Source organism: Anomaloglossus baeobatrachus, assembly GCF_048569485.1.
Source record: "Anomaloglossus baeobatrachus isolate aAnoBae1 chromosome 5 unlocalized genomic scaffold, aAnoBae1.hap1 SUPER_5_unloc_8, whole genome shotgun sequence".
NCBI classification, from domain to species: domain Eukaryota; kingdom Metazoa; phylum Chordata; class Amphibia; order Anura; family Aromobatidae; genus Anomaloglossus; species Anomaloglossus baeobatrachus.
Genome location: NW_027441812.1, coordinates 398,378 through 416,485, shown reverse-complemented (window position 1 = coordinate 416,485; position 18,108 = coordinate 398,378). Strand labels below are relative to the sequence as shown.

General features: G+C 48.1%; 1 protein-coding gene across 1 annotated transcript in view; it reads left to right on the top strand.

The window, feature by feature from the left end:
* LOC142259328 (uncharacterized) overlaps positions 1-18,108 on the top strand; it is a 402,688-nt gene that overhangs the window by 53,661 nt on the left and 330,919 nt on the right.

Genomic DNA, 18,108 nt, shown 5'->3' with positions numbered 1-18,108 from the left:
GAGGTCCACTCCCACCCAAAGTCCCGATAGACAGCAACAGCCCACCGAGGGGGATAGGAAGCCACCGCCCAGGCACCGCAATCCCACGGACCAGCGCCTGCGGGCAAGAGGGGTCCTCCGGCACCTACAAGTCGGGGAGCGGACTACCGTTGTTGAAACATAGGCAGTCACACAGTAAAGAGGGTGCAGGGAAAGACGACACCACCAACCCGAGTAGGGGGAATCACGCAGCCGGCTGCGGGCACCGACCACAATCCCGTTTTTGGTTTACCAGTGACTCCGGTGTGTTTCTTCTGAGTACACCAGTGCCCTCAGGCACAGTGCCGTGCTACGCCGCCCTGCCCTGCACCCCTCCGGCAGCTCCATCATCACCCCAGCGGGCCCCGGGACTCACACCCCCTACCTACGGAGGGGTCAACACCTAGCTGCGCCACAACACCGCACCCGAGAGCCCCCACCATTACCAGCAGTGGTAGTGCCTTCAATCACCACGACCCGTGGGTGGCGTCACGAACAATCTCCATAGCGGCCCCGGCCGCGCACCCACCCGATCACCAAAAAAAACCCCCTTTTCAGAGTGACGTGACCCCCGGATCCGGGGACGCTCGAGACACCGACACACACCCGAGCCCGGACCCGAGCGGCTCGGCGGCAGCAGCCGAGCCCCAGGGCGGTACATGAGCCCCTGACAACACTTAGAAATGCAATTAAAACTGGGAACACATCAGACATCGTATACACAGATCCGCTCCGTACACCTCGTACACACACGGCTCCGCTCCGTACACCTCGTACACACGCGGCTGCGCTCCGTACACCTCGTACACACGTGGCTCCGCTCTGTACACCTCGTACACACGGCTCTGCTCCGTACACCTCGTACACACGTGGCTCCGCTCCGTACACCTCGTACACACACGGCTCCGCTCCGTACACCTCGTACACACACGGCTCCGCTCCGTACACCTCGTACACACACGGCTCCGCTCCGTACACCTCGTACACACACGGCTCCGCTCCGTACACCTCGTATACACACGGCTACGCTCCGTACACCTGGTACACACACGGCTCTGCTCCGTACACCTCGTACACACACGGCTCTGCTCCGAACACCTCGTACACACACGGCTCCGCTCCGTACACCTCGTACACACACGGCTCCGCTCCGTACACCTCGTACACACACGGCTCCGCTCCGTACACCTCGTACACACACGGCTCCGCTCCGTACACCTCGTACACACACGGCTCCGCTCCGTACACCTCGTACACACACGGCTCCGCTCCGTACACCTCGTACACACACGGCTCCGCTCCGTACACCTCGTACACACACGGCTCCGCTCCGTACACCTCGTACACACACGGCTCCGCTCCGTACACCTCGTACACACACGCCTCCGCTCCGTACACCTCGTACACACACGCCTCCGCTCCGTACACCTCGTACACACACTGCTCCGCTCCGTACACCTCGTACACACACGGCTCCGCTCCGTACACCTCGTACACACACGGCTCCGCTCCGTACACCTCGTACACACACGGCTCCGCTCCGTACACCTCGTACACACACGGCTCTGCTCCGTACACCTCGTACACACACGGCTCCGCTCCGTACACCTCGTACACACACGGCTCCGCTCCGTACACCTCGTACACACACGGCTCCGCTCCGTACACCTCGTACACACGGCTCCGCTCCGTACACCTTGTATACACACGGCTCCGCTCCGTACACCTCGTACACACGCGGCTCAGCTCCGTACACCTCGTACACACACGGCTCAGCTCCGTACACCTCGTACAACACACGGCTCTGCTACATCCACACTGTAAACCCCTCCTGACCCCACACATAAACTTCCCCTCATCCAGCACCATGACAACCAGCACAGCAGAGTCCTGCATACACTGAGGAGCTGATCATGTGACCCCTGACTCCTCCCTCCATGTGACATCATCACAGGTCCTGTAAGCACAGAGCAGCCATATATCTAGTGTGCGGCTCTGCAGGTGGAGGTAGGTGCAGGGTCTCTGATATTTTGGGGTCATCATCATTATCATTAACCCCTTTATGTCCAGTTCCAGACCAGTTTACTCCGGTTCTTGACCAGGCACATTTTCATATTAGAAAGGGGAGGAGCCAGCACTGCTTGATCAGACATGTCAGATGGAGATAAATCCCCTCCCCCGGTCCCCCTTCTGGCCAAAGTGCCCCCCATTCCCCCTCCTCATACTGATCATCTAAGATGGTGGCCGCACGCTGCATTCATCCTCCTCCTCTGATTTCTGTCACGTGTGACATGCCAGATGTGACAGAAACGTCCTCCCCAGGTCCAGCTAAGTCACCCCCTGTCACTCCCCGGTCGTCCGCCGGTCTCCTGATACCAGCTGCTGCTCCATCCTCGCGATCCCTACTCAGGCTCTGAAAAATATCATCCGCATGCGCAGAGCGGTTCTAACCCCAGGCCTTGATGCCAGGTGACATTACACAGCTGGTATCAACCCCATTTATTACCCTGTTTGCCACCGCACCAGGGCAACGGGATGAGCCAGAGTGAAGTGCCAGGATTGGTACATCTAATGGATACGCCACTGCTGGGAAGGCTGCAGACTGTTATTTTTAGGCTGGGAAGGGCCAAATAACCATGGCCCTTCCCACCCTGAGAATACCAGAAGCCAACTGTCATCTTCACCTTGGCTGGTGATCCTATTTGGGGGGAACCCATGTTTTTGTTTTTTTTTTACTAATTTATCAATAATTTAAAAAAAACAGTGTGGGGTGCCCTCTGTTTTGGATTACCAGCCAAGGTGAAGCTGCTAACTGTGATCTGCAGGCTTCAGCCATCTGCTTTACCCTAGCTGGCTATCAAAAATGGGGGACCCACATAGGTTTTTTTTCATTACTTATTTTTTGTCTAAATATAAGGTAAACACCCTTCACTGCCACATGAAAGTCACTAAAGGGTGCCAGCTTAGATTATGCTGGGGGCTGGGACATTATATATGTGTTTGTCTATCCATCCATCCTAGATTTTTGTCCACGATCAGTGTTTGCAGCGTTTTGGACACAGAGTCTTTTCGCTGCGTCCAAAATGCTGCGCTGTGCAGTACAAGCGCAATGGAAGGATTTTTGGAAATCTCCTGCCCACTGTGCTTGTTTTTCTCCTTAGCATAAACTGACCTGCAGCGCGGCTTCCTGAGCCTCAGCATGTCAATTTATGCTGTGGAGACGAGAGTTTCTTCCAAAGGGAAAATAGAGCTAAAGTCCTCAGCAGCCTGAACCTGGATCGTGGGCCCGGGCAGCTGCGTTCTCCAGTGGACAATACTCGCATCTCTCCACGAAAGCTGACATTCTGTCTAGTCACCTGGTCGTGGGCACACAGCCTAAAAGTGAGAAATTTGGCACTACAGCAACATTTTTGTGAAGTACCTGTGGGTTCAACATGCTCACTATACCCTCGAATGAAATCCTTGAGGGTCTAGTTTTCAAAATGGGGTCACTTGTGGGGGTTTCTGCTGTATAGGTACCTTAGGGGTCCTAAAAATGCGACATGGTACCCGCAATTTTTTTCAATATTTCCAAAATTCACAACGTGCTCCTTCTGTTATGAGCCCTCCCGTTTGTCCAAACAGAGGTTTTTAGCCACATGTGGGGTATCACTGCGCTCATAAGAAATTGGATAACAAACTGTGGCATCCACATTTTGGTGTTGCTGCTTGAAAAAATGGAAATTTGGTGCTAAAGCAACATTTTTGTGGAAAAAAAAAGAAAAATTTTCAATATGACGACTTAAGTTTATTAAGTTCTATAAAGTACCTGTGGGTTTAAAATGCTCACTATACCCCTGGATAAAATCCTTGAGGGGTCTAGTTTCCAAAATGTGATCACTTTTGATGGAGCTCCACTGTTTAGGCACCTCAGGAGCTCCAAACGCGACATGGCATTCGCTAATGAATCCAGCCAATTTTACAGTCAAATGGCGCTCCTTCCCTTCCGAGCCCTGCTATGCGCCCAAACATTTGATTTCCAGCACATATGAGGTATCTGTGTACTCAGGAAAAACTGCACAATAAATTGTATGGTGCATTTTTTCCTGTTTCCCTTGTGAAAAAAGAGCTTTGATGTCACTTTGATGCCCATTTTGTGCCGGTTTGATACTTTTTTTTGCTGCTTTTAAGTGTATTCACATCAGGGCTCCGCACTGTATTGTATTTTATTATTGTGATATTTTTATGTTTGTTGTTAAACCTGTAAAAAAAAAAAAAAATAAAAACTGAAAAAAAATAAATAAACCAACTTCAGCCTCGAATAAGAAACTCGATGAATAAGAAACCAACTTCAGCATTGTGTCTGATGTCGAGCGATACCAGTTTGAAAATAAGGGAATGTCTGTTATTACCACATATATACCCTGCCCCCCGCACTGACTGACAGCCGCTGAGCATTGGAACCTGCCGTCAGTCAGTGTCGAGAGCGCGGTATACTGAGCAGTGACTAAAACCTCATGGGTGCCACCCCTATGACTGAAAGCTGGACGCCGTCTCAATATATGTCTATGATCACATTTACATATTTCATAGCTATTTAGTAAAGGCCCCGTCACACACAGAGATAAATCTTTGGCAGATCTGTGGTTGCAGTGAAATCATGGACATATTGTTCCATTTGTACACAGCCACAAACGTGGCACTGATTGTCCACAGTTTCACTGTAACCACAGATCTGCCGCAGATTTATCTCTGTGTGTGACAGAGCCTTAACACTTCTTAATTTGTATATATGGCTGTTTTTTACCTGGTCGGGGCTAATAACAGAGAATTGGATTGACAGTGGTATTCTCCTATATGTCACACATTTGGAAGGGGGTGGGGTCAAATCAGTATTTATTTTCATCTTCCTTCCCTTGTAACTGGGGCTGATATAATGACTCAGCGGTGACCATATCCTCTGTATATGGGGGAGGAAGCACCATCTGCTCTTTCTACCCTGTTTCCTCGAAAATGAGACGTACCCTGAAAATAAGCCCTAGTAGGATTTTTGGGGGCTTTTTTTGAGTATACTTAAAATATAAGCCCTACTCCAAAAATACACCTTGGTTGTGGTTCCATAATGAATTGTCCAAACATCTAAAAAAGTTAAAGAATACAGCAGAAGTTTTATCAAAGAAAGCAGACACCCACAAAAGAAAGCAAATATCCCCCCCAAAAAAATAATTGCACTCACCAGACCCCAAACAATTACAGTTGGCAAGTACCGATGGTGGATGGGCTCTCACACAGAGATCTGTGCCACTGTCAGGTCCCTCACCATTCCCGCTGCATTGCACCGCAGAGCTGTGTATACAGGGACAGAGAAGACAGAGGCAGTAATAAACCGTCTGTGCCTTATCTAGAGATGGATGGATTTCATCTCCGTTGCTACATGATTGTGTGTAGCTGCGCGGCTCTTTTATTTTTCCACCCACATTGCCGTATAAAGGATAGTTGTTTTTTGTTTTTTTATGACTCATAGGTTTTAATTTTACCATAAAATTTACTGGAAATTAAGTAAAAATTCCAAGTGCGGTGAAATGGTGAAAAAAAAGTAATTCCATCATTGTTTTTACTCCGTTCACGATGTGCTGGAAGTGAGCGGTCAGCGTGATTCTCCAGGTCAGTGTGATTACGGCAATATCAGACATTTCTTATTATCTAAGTGGTGACTAGAGATGAGCGGACCCGTGGACGTTCGGCTTCTGCTGGTCCAGGGGAACATTTGTAAAGATCGGTTCTGGATTTGGACTTGACCTGAACTTTATTTTTAGTCATGATTGGCAGTTCGGGTCTCCGCCCACATGCAGCCATAAACACATCACTAACAGGGGAGGGAGGGTTTTTCAGTTTTATTTTTTGGTGCACAAACACATCTGATCACACGAGAGCGGTTTCCATACGTGAAGCCCCCGAACTCCAAACCTGAACTTTACTATCTTGTAGAAGTCTGAGTTTGTACCGAAAACCGAACTCCAGGTTCACTCATCTCTAGTAGTGAATAAAAATCAGACTTTTGTAAAAAAAAACAAAACATAAAAAAATCGGCTTGTGTCTCTATTTTCCGACATTAGAGTTGAGTGACGACTTGTTTTTTGCTTGATGAACTGATGTTTTCATTGATACCATTTTAGGTGCAACTTCATTTCATGTTGAAATTTTTTTTACTGCCCAAATGATATCTTCCCTTCATTATTATCTGAATAAATGTTACATATCGGCTCCTCTCCTTCCCATTCAGGTCTCTACAATATCGGATCCTCTCAGTGGTGATCTTCTATAGAAGAGAATTCTCCTGATTGCCCCGTGAAGGATGGATATGGACAGGGACAAGATGGCGGAGAGGATATTACACCTCACCCTAGAGATGCTCTTCCGGCTTACTGGAGAGGTGAGAGATTCTGATGACGTCACATTACATCATTCTTATCTATGGGAATAACAGATGGACAGAACTGGAGAGGTGAGGACTCTGGAAATGTCTGGAGTGAGATTTCTTACTGTGTCTCTCCATAACCAGGATTACACAGTAGTGAAGAAGACCTCTAGTGAGCGCTGTCAGGCCCCTGTGTCTGAGGGATGGGGAAGACCCCTGAGCCCAATCACGGGGCCTCCACCTCACCCCCCGATACATGAGGACATCAATGACCAGAAGATCCTAGAACTCACCTACAAGATGATTGAGCTGCTGACTGGAGAGGTGACACTGCTGGGAATGCTGGGACATTATACAGTAAGGCTATGAAGGGATCGGGGGTGACGGTATCATTGTATGTGTCAGGTTCCTATAAGGTGTCAGGACGTCACCGTCTATTTCTCCATGGAGGAGTGGGAGTATTTAGAAGGACACAAAGATCTGTACAAGGACGTCATGATGGAGGATCCCCAGTCCCTCACATCACCAGGTAATAGACAGGACTAAATACACACGGCCTATAATTATCTGTATGTAAGGAATGAATTCAGTCCCTGTATGTGTCTCCTCCAGATCTATCCAGTAAGAGGACAACACCAGAGAGATGTCCCCGTCCTCTTCTCCCACAGGACTGTAAACAAGAAGATCCCGATGTTCCTCAGGATGTGTTTCCTCCAGCTCTATCCAGTAAGAGATATCTAATCATGTACTTTCAGCACTAATTTTGTGTTTACATTTTTAGACTTTCTACTCTGTTTATTTTCAGCTGTATTTTCTTTGCTTCTGCTTCTTCTGCTGTTTGCTTCTAGTGTCTTCTCTATGTTGTTATGAAGGCAACTCAAAGACCTGCAGAGGGTTCATGAATACCCTGTTTCCCCCGAAAAGACGACCTTCACCAAAAATAAGACCTACACCGAAAATAAGACCTAGCATGATTTTATGAGATTTTTGGAGAATACTTGAAATATAAGCCCTTCTCCAAAAATAAGCTCTAGTTACTGTCAGGGCCAGCATTGGGAGGAGTCAAACTGCGCAATTTCTCAGGAACCCCAGTCTCTTAGGGACCCCATCAGTTGTATTGTAAGGTTGATTGTTTAAGGACCTTTGATGACTTCAAAGTCGTGACATGATGTAACCAAAGGTCTCTTAATTTCAGGAGTCTAAAAGAAGTGAACAGGACACAGGCTGGCGTGCAGGACTGGTATTAGGGGAGAGGGAGAGAAAACTGGACAATTTCACAGGCCCCCATTCTCCTAGCGGCCCCAGTGTTAATATGCCAATTATAGGACTGCTGAAGGACCTTTTTGACATCACATCATGTGACCAAAGGCTGGTGTGTGTGTGTGTGTGTGTGTGTGTGTGTGTGTGTGTTTGTGCCAATTTTACCAGCTTTACCAGAATGGGCAGAGCTTGGCCGGAAGAAGGGTGTGATGCCACCGCTTCTCTAACTCATAACAATCTGCAGCGTTCCCTATGCCAGAAATCTCACTCCAGTCCCTGATGTCATTTGTCAGTGTCCATCACCGGTCTTGATTAATTGGAGCCCTAATGTTTATGTGCACAGACTGCAAGACCCTGCTACCTGCTTTGGTTACAAAGCCTAAGGTTAGGCCATCAACGTTATAGTCCTGGACAACCCCGTTAAATATCCGGCATCTGTCTAACTATTTTATGTTAGTCTTTGAAAAAAAAATTCTTTGAAATCGTCTATGTTGGAGATCAATGTTACAAGGAGATTTTTGCAGGTTTTGCCAACTGTCATGGCGGCATCAGGACTTGTGGAAATTATAGATTCTGGTACTCTACATGTTAACTGCTCTGATGTCTGCGAGCAACGCAGGGAGACGCAGGCGAGGAACCACAGGCTTGGACAGGCTAGCAAGAGTTATTCTCTGCTGGGCTGCTTGTTAATGTCTTTGATCACATGCTGTAGAGGAGAAAGTATCATTTGCTACCCTTCTGTATATGCTGGCTGGACTATTTCATTAAGGCCAGCTATAGGTTACCTATACTGGTCTGGTCAGGTGTTGTGATCGAGATGTACGGGTTATTGTTGTGCATTATTGCTATGAGCTGTTGTGGTGTTCACCCTTGTTGTATCATAGTATCATAGTTTTTAAGGTTGAAGGGAGACTCTAAGGCGGGCTTTGCACGTTGCGACATCGCAAGCCGATGCTGCGATGTCGCACGCGATTGTCCCCGCCCCCGTCGCAGGTACGATATCGTGTGATAGCTGGCGTAGCGAAAATTATCGCTAGGCCAGCTTCACATGCACTCACCTGCCCTGCGACCGTCGCTCTGGCCGGCGATCCGCCTCCTTCCTAAGGGGGCGGGTCGTGCGGCGTCATAGCGACGTCACACGGCAGGCGGCCAATAGCGGCGGAGGGGCGGAGATGAGCAGGATGTAAACATCCTGCCCACCTCCTTCCTTCCGCATATCCTACGGAAGCCGCAGTGACGCCGGTAGGAGATGTTCCTCGCTCCTGCGGCTTCACACACAGCGATGTGTGCTGCCGCAGGAATGAGGAACAACATCGGACCGTCGCGTCAGCGTAATTATGGATTACGCCGGCGCTGCACCGATGATACGATTACGACGATTTTGCGCTCGTTAATCGTATCATCTAGGCTTTACACAGTACGATGTCGCATGCGATGCCGGATGTGCGTCACTTTCAATTTGACCCCACCGACATCGCACCTGCGATGTCGTAGTGTGCAAAGCCGCCCTAAGTCCATCTAGTTCAACCCGTAGCCTAACATGTTGATCCTGAGGAAGGCAAAAAAACCAATGTGGCAAACAAACTCCAATGGGGAAAAAAAATCTTTCCTGACTCCACATACGGCAATCAGACTAGTTCCCTGGATCAATACCCAGTCATAAAATCTAATATACATAACTGGTAATATTACATTTTTCAAGAAAGGCCTCCAGGCTCTGCTTAAATGTTAGTAGTGAATCACTCATTACAACATCATGCGGCAGAGAGTTCCATAGTCTCACTGCTCGTACAGTAAAGAATCCTCGTCTGTGATTATGATTAAACCTTCTTTCCTCAAGACATAGCGGATGCCCCCATGTTCCAGTCGCAAGCCTAGGTGTAAAAAGATCTTTGGAAAGGTCTGTGTACTGTCCCCTCATATATTTGTAAGGGGTGGGCAGACCCCTTACAATGGAAGACAGTTTACCCGGAATGTTGTTATTAATAAAAATGTTTTTATTGTTATTACATTGTTTTAGTGGGTCCCCCTAGTGGCCGGGTGGGACGGCTGTCACCACAGAAACAGGGCAGAGGAAAGGAGGAGCCGGCAGCAGAAAGGGGAGGGAGAGGAGAGTTGTTAAGAAAAAGTTTGAGCCAGAAGGGGCAGTTGAGTCCGGGACAGGAGAGAAGAAGCAGAAAGGGGCAGAGTGTGGGAGCTGGGTGAATAGGGAAGCCGGAGAGAAGAGGAGAAGGCGTAACCTCAAGTGTGAAGCAGAATTGGTGTGGGTCCGGTCTGTGGTAGCCGTAGTGGGAGCCAGGTGAAGTGGATTAGCCGGGCACATCCCACTGGAGGAGACGTCAGGAACAGGTTTTTCCCCCTAGCAAAGGAAGTGTGAAGTCAACTGCTGGGTTTTTGCCTGTGTGATGGAGAAGGGCTCAATAAACAAGCCTGCTGGTTCAATTGATCCACGTCTACAGCGTCTTTGTACCACTGACAGCGACATCTGCACCACCACACTCTGCCCCACCAAGTCATCTCCTGTCCCCAAAGTGACGGCAGAACCAGGGGTAAGCCTGATAGAAGGGGCCACGACTACAACCCCCGAGGCACCCCTGGCACCCCGTTACATATTTATACATTGTGATTAGATCCCCCCTAAGCCTTCGTTTTTCCAAACTAAATAACCCCAAGTTTAATAACCTGTCTTGGTATTGCAGCCCACCCATTCCTCTAATAATCTTGGTCGCTCTTCTCTGCACCCTCTCCAGTTCAGCTATGTCCTTCTTATATATCGGTGACCAGAATTGTACACAGTATTCTAAGTGCGGTCGCACTAGTGACTTGTACAGAGAAACAAAAAAGTGAGCCGGAGTATGAGATGGTATACATGGAACTTGTGAGACCATGTTCACACTGGCCATGAGACAAAGAGAAACCAAGGAAAAAAATTGTGAAAACATACCCTGCTGTAACTAAATAAAAGCATAGTGCATATAAACATAGGGTACTTAGTAAACACTGTTTTTGATCAAAAAAAGCATAAAGCTATCCCACCAAACGTCAAGGTGTACCCAGTTGGGATAGTACCTACACTCTCTAATATTAAAACCTTACCATGGGTCTAAAATAGGTCTCAATGTGGCTAAGGGCTGAGAGCGACCGGGTCCCAACAGGACACACACAGTCAGGGGGATTCACAGAATGAAATGTCCAGCTCGCTGAGAAGGGGGCCATTCCCTGTTTGTACTGAATACAAAAAAACTACATAAAAACAAAAAAGTGAGCCGGAGTATGAGATGGTATACATGGAACTTGTGAGACCATGTTCACACTGGCCATGAGACAAAGAGAAACCAAGGAAAAAAATTGTGAAAACATACCCTGCTGTAACTAAATAAAAGCATAGTGCATATAAACATAGGGTACTTAGTAAACACTGTTTTTGATCAAAAAAAGCATAAAGCTTAATATTAGAGAGTGTAGGTACTGTCCCAACTGGGTACACCTTGACGTTTGGTGGGATAGCTTTATGCTTTTTTTGATCAAAAACAGTGTTTACTAAGTACCCTATGTTTATATGCACTATGCTTTTATTTAGTTACAGCAGGGTATGTTTTCACAATTTATTTCCTTGGTTTCTTTTTGACTTGTACAGAGGTAGAACTATATTTTTTTCATGAACACTTATACCTCTTTTAATACATCCCATTATTTTATTAGCCTTATAAGCAGTTGCCTGACACTGTGTACTAAAGTTAAGTTTACCATCCACCCATACACCCAAGTCTTTTTCTGTGTCTGTTTTACCCAGTGTTCTACAATTAAGTACATAATTATAAATTGTATTTCCTCTACCCAAGTGCATGACCTTACATTTATCTACATTAAACTTCAATTGCCACTTCTCAGCCCAATCCTCCAATTTACATAAATCTCCCTGTAATATAAAATTATCCTGTCTTTTTGTTGCTGCCTTCCTGCTCTTGTTTTTCTCATTAGTCTCTCACTGTTTATTTCTGTGAGTTTGCAATGTGTCCTGTGTGTCTTAATCTGTGTTTCCATCATATTCCTGTCCCTTCCTTCCCCGAGGGATAACAGATTAGATTTGGTCAAGAGAATAGTAAGGCATGGGACTCAGGCATCTCCATCTTCCGGTGTAATCAAGAGGTTAGGGAGAGTTTAGGGTCCCCTACCATATTGGACATTATAGCAGCCCCCTGTCCCTCATTATCCTGCAGTCACATTGTGACACTCAATCAGATTTTTTACTGTAGCACATTCCAGAGAACTGGTGCTAGTAATGGGAGATTCAAATTAACGAAGATGTAACTCTTAGATAGGGATGGACGTTCCCGATTTGTAAAGATCGGGGATCATGACAATCACATAGTGATCGTGTGCACGATCTCGAGCTTTCCTGGAAAGCTCGTGTTACAGATCGGTCCAGATCGGGTCTAAGGGCTGTAAAAAGAAAGCACATTATTAAAATAAAAAAACATTATGATGATACTTACAGGTCCCGCGACGCATCCTGCAGACTGTCTCCCGGCCGCTTCTGCCTCCGCGTCCGTCCGATCATTGCTGTGCTGCCCAGTAACGAACACTGGACTTACAGGACCTTCAGTGACATCATACCCATGTGACCAGCTGGTGTGAATGTTGTACAAACATTGGCTTACAGACTGGTCACATGACTATGACGTTTTCAAAGATCCTATTAACTTCACTGCACTGCTTGTCACTCGGCAGTCATCAGCTGTTTTCGGCCGTGTTCACGGTGACGTCAGGGTTCACCCGAGTCCATGGCTTATAGACTCGATTGAACTTTGACGGTCACTTTGCTAGTGTCGCATCGCATCACAGCGCTCAATCTCCAGACAGCAGCAGGTCGGCTTCTTGTGTTTCCATGCAGCTGAAGCGCTCCTGTCCTGAGATCAGTCCATGCGGAGTGATGCCCATGCAAGATGCAAGTGCAATCATCCCCTCGCTGTCAGCCTGCTTCTTGCTCTGTACAGAATGATGTAGCAGAGCTGACAATGCTCTCTGCTTCTCACTGTGTATAGACTGTGTCTGTACAGAGTTATGAAGCTGACCATGCTTTACCTGTTGATTACGTCGGACTAAGGATTTTTTTTTATTATAAAGATGGATTCTCTAAATGTTTTTTTTGTTATAGTTCTAATAGAACATTTTTTTCTCTGTGTTGTATGTTTGTTTTACTGTTTACTAGAAATTCATGGTGGCCATGTCTAATTTGGCGTGACACCATGAATTTCGGGCTTAGTACCATCTGAGAATACAAAGCTGGTATTAACCTCTTTATTACCCAGCGTACCACCGCAATCAGGGCCGCTGGACGAGCCGGGTAAAGCTCCTTGAAAAGGCGCTAAGGAACAATGCGCCATTTATTTACAGGGGTGATTGCGGGCTGCCGAGAATCCCAGCCCCCAGCTGACTGGCTGTACCTGACTGGCGATCAAAGTACAGCGGGAGCCCTTGCTTTTTTTTTTTTTTTAAATAATTAAAAAAAAAATAAATTAATGTGCTTCCCTGCATTTTGATTGCCAGTCAGGTAAAGCCAGGCAGATTGGGTGGAGGTGGCAGCCTGTAGCCGTCCGCTTCATCTGCGCTGAGAATCAAAAATACCGCGGAGCGCTACGTCATTTTTTTAAATTATTTCTTTTTATGCAACTATATATTGCGTACATTTTATATATATATATATATATATATATATATATACTAGAAGGTGGCCCGATTCTAACGCATCGGGAATTCTAGAATTTATGTATTGTGTAGCTAATGTATGATTTTTGTTTTATATATATATATATATATATATATATATATATATATATATATAGATGTTGTTGTGTATAGTTGCCAAGTGTTTGTGTAGGGCGCTGTAAATGTTCTGGGTGTTGTCTGGGTGGGTGGGGGGTGTGTGAGAGTGGTGGTGTTTGTGTGTTGCGTTGTGTGTTGCATTGTTTGTGGAGCGCTGTGTGTCTGTAGCGTTGTGTGTGTGTGTGTGGTGCTGTGTGTGTTGGGCGGTTTGTGTGGGTGTGTGTATGTGGGGTGCGTGTGTGTGTTTTGGGGGGAGGTATGTTTTGTGCAATGTGTGTGTTGCGCGATATGTACATATATTTGTGTGTGCCGCGGTGTTTGTGTGTTGTGTGTGTGCAGCATTGTCTGTGTGTGTGTGTGTGTGTGTGTGTGTGTGGGTGTCTGTGTAGGGCGGTGTTTGTGGTTCCCAGTGTGTGTGTGGTGTGTTGTGCGGTGCGTGTGTGGCGGTGTGTGTGTGTGTTTTGGGGGAGGTGTGCACCCCCCATCGTGCTCCATCCCCCATGCTGCGCACCCCTCATTGTGCTCCATCCCACATGCTGCGCACCCCCCATCGTGCTCCATCCCCAATGCTGCGCACCCCCATCGTGCTCCATCCCCCATGCTGCGCACCCCCATCGTGCTCCATCCCCCATGCTGCACCCCCCATCGTGCTCCATCCCCCATGCTGCACTCGCCATCGTGCTCCATCCCCCATGCTGTGCACCCCCCATCGTGTTTCATCCCCCCATTCTGGGCACCCCCCATCGTGGTCCACCCCCCATGCTGCACTACCCATCGTGCTCCATCCCCCATGCTGCGAACCCCTCAGAGAGGAGTATAATAGGAGGATTATAATAGGAGGAGTATAATGGGAGGAGTAGTCCTGGGGAAAGAGGAGTATAATGGGAGGAGTTGTCCTGGGGGGAGGTGTACAGGTGCCCAACGTGTGCGGGGGGCGTGGCCGAGCGGGCATAGTGTGAGGGGTGCGTGGCCGAGCGGGCATAGTGTGAGGGGGCGTGGCCTAGCGGGCATAGTGTGAGGGGGCATGGCCTAGCAGGCATAGTGTGAGGGGCCGTGGCCTAGCGGGCATAGTGTGAGGGGGCGTGGCCTAGCTGCCATAGTGTGAGGGGGCGTGGCCTAGCGGGCATAGTGTGGGGGTGTGGCCTAGTAGGCATTGCGTGCGGGGGCGTGGCCTAGCGGGCATCGCGTGTGAGGAGTGTGGCCTAGCGGGCATCGCGTGCGGGGGCGTGGCCTAGTGGGCATCGCGTGCGGGGGGCGTGGCCTAGCGGGCAGCGCGTGCAGGGCGTGGCCTAGCGGGCATCGCGTGCGGGGGCGTGGCCTAGCGGGCATAGTGTGGGGGTGTGGCTTAGTGGGCATTGCGTGGGGCGTGGCCTAGCGGGCATTGTGTGGGGCGTGGCCTAGCGGGCATCGCGGGGGCATGGCCTAGCAGGCATCGTGGGGGGGCCTGGCCTAGCGGTCATAGTATGAGGGGGCGTGGCCTAGCGGGCATCACGTGCAAGGGAGCGTGGCCTAGTGGGCATCGCGTGCGGGGGCGTGGCCTAGCGGGCATCGCGTGTGAGGAGTGTGGCCTAGCGGGCATCGCATGCGGGGGCGTGGCCTAGTGGGCATCGCGTGCGGGGGGTGTGGCCTAGCGGGCAGCGCGTGCAGGGCGTGGCCTAGCGGGCATCGCGTGCGGGGGCGTGGCCTAGCGGGCATCGTGTGCGGGGGCGGGCCTGGCCAAACGGTTAATCCATGCGGGGGGCGGGGCCAGTATGTAAAAAACAGAATTAAACCAGGGGTTACCTTGCTGGGTACCCACGCTGGTACTAACCTGACTTCAAACTAAACTGGCAGCACCTTTACAATGTGAACAGCTGCGTATACGTCTGTGATGTGACTACATGCAAATAAAGTGAGACGCACACTGAAAAACCATAAAAAAAATTCTACCTTATGAAAAAAAACCTCCATATTTTTTCATAAGGTAGAACTTTTTTATGGTTTTTCAGTGTACGTCTGTCACTTTATTTGCATGTATTCACATCACAGATGGATACGCACCTGTTCACATTGTAAAGGTGCTGCCAGTTTAGTTTGAAGTCAGGTTAGTACCAGCGTGGGTACCATGCAAGGGAACCCCTGGTTTCATTCTGTTTTTTGCATTGTATATTATACTATACAGGGAAGTGATGCTCTGTTGCTGGATTTGCACTCTAGCCCTCACCAGTCTCATTAGCCCTCTGTGTCCACCTGCTGATCTTGTGTAGGTTTTTAAGAAGCCTAGAAAGATGCAGTTTAGAGTAGGACCCAGCATCGGAGGTTGCCGTGAAGTGGCACTGGGCTAGTATTACAATGGCCATTTTTTCTGATTTTTCTCTTTATAGGTATATTTTTGAGTAAATTGTAAATAAATACAACATTTTTTGCTTGGAAATTCGGAGACGTCAGTAGTTAATAGAATAAAAGAACAATTTACATTTTACTCAAAAATATAAAGAAGAAAATCAGAAAAACTGAAAATTTTGCAGTGGTCTTTTAATTTTTGCCAGAGCTGTGTGTATATATATATATATATATATATATGTATATATATATATATATGTATATATATATATACACACATAATATATAGTTGTATAAAAATAAATAAATAATTAAAAAAAAAATGACGTAGCGCTCCGCCATATTTTTGATTCACAACGCACATAAAGCAGATGGCTACGGGCGGCCACCCCCATCTGCCTGGCTTTACCTTGGCTGGCAATCAAAATACAGGGAAGCCCTTTTTTTTTTTTAAATAGTTTTTTGCCCCGAAAAAAAATGACGTGGGCTTCGCCATATTTTTCTATGCCAGCCAGGTACAGCAGACAGATACAGGCGGCCCCCAACCCCTAGCTGCCTATTTGTACCTGGCTGGGAACCAAAAATATAGGAAAGCCATTTTTTTAATTATTTCATGAATTTCTTGAAATAATTAACAAAAAAAAAAATGACGTGTGCTTGGCCCAATTTTTGTGTCCAGTCAGTTACAACTAGGCAGCTGGGGATTGGAATCTGCAGCGGAGGGTGGCCCAAGCTTTCTGCCTTCCCGCTGCAAATTGCAGTCCGACACTTGCCCCAGAAAATGGCGCTTTCATAGAGGCGCCATCTTCTGGCACTGTATCCAACTCTCCAGCGGCCCTGGTGGCGGGTGGCACGCTGGGTAATAAGGGGTTATTACCAGCTTTGTTTTACCACCTGGTGTTAAGCCCAAGATTCCTAATGTCAGGCAAGTTTGACCCGGCCATTAAGAATAAAGAATAAAGGGTTAAAAAAAAGACACCACACAGAGATAATACTTTATTAGAAATAAATACACAGACACACTTAGGGACTCCATCTTTATTACTCCTTCTCACCCCTCCACGATCCTTGTCTTCTGTCACCGATCTAGCTCTGCTATATCAGAAAGCACAGGAGGAGGAAGAGCGCTGCAGCTGTTCCCGCGCTGTCTAATCACTCAGTGAGTAAAAAGAGGCTTTGGGTTGGTAAGCGGTGCCGTCACCACTGCCACAGTTGCCATAGTAACCTATCGAACGGGTTACCACACTATAGTAATGGTGATCTCCAATCACGTGATTCCCGGCGCCGCTATTCAGCACCGGCTGTGGCAGCCAATCCCTGCATGTGGGCTGACTCTGTAAAGAGTGCCAACGTGCAGGGAGGGGAAGCCGAGCATGTACCTGAGCATCTCTTCGCTACACGACGGTCGCCGAGTTTACTGAGTACTGAGATGCTCGGGTGAACACCGTGTACCGGCGAGCATGCTGACATTACAGGACCTTTGCATGACATCATAATCATATGACCCAGTCTGTAGCCAATGAAATAATACAACATTCCCACGTGGTTATGATGTCACGGAAGGTCCTTTGGTTACCGGGAGGACACGTCGATGATCGTACTTGGAAGCAGAAGCAGTGGGAGACAGAGTGCAGGACACGTCACGGCACCTGTAAGTAAAATGACAATGTTTATTATTAACTGTATTATTTATTTTACAGCCCTCCTCTCGCCCCATCCCATAATTGTAAAGTCCAAGATCGGTGATCAGACGCAAGATCGTGTTATTTCGATCCCGATCTTTACAAAATGATCCGACGAGTCTCCCCGATCCCGACCATCAGGAGGATCGCCCATCAGTACTCTTAAGGCCCCATTACACGCAACAACGTATCTAACAATATATCGCCGGGGTCACAGATTCCGTGACGCACATCCGGCATCGTTAGCAACGTCGTTGCGCGTGACACCAACAAACGGCCGTTAACAATGGAAAATACTCACCAAATCGTCCATTGTTGACACGTCGTTCGTTTTCAACAAATCGTTGATTGTTGAAGACGCAGGTTGTTCGTCGTTCCCGAGGCAGTACACATCGCTATGTGTGACACCTCGGGAACGACAAACTGCAGCTTACCTGCGGCTGCCGGCAATGAGTAAGGAAGGAGGAAGGAGGTGGGCGGGATGTTACGGCCGCTCATCTCCGCCCCTCCGCTTCTATTGGGCATCTGCTTAGTGACGCCGCTGTGACGCCGCACAAACCGCCCCCTTAGAAAGGAGGCGGTTCACCGGCAACAGCGACGTCG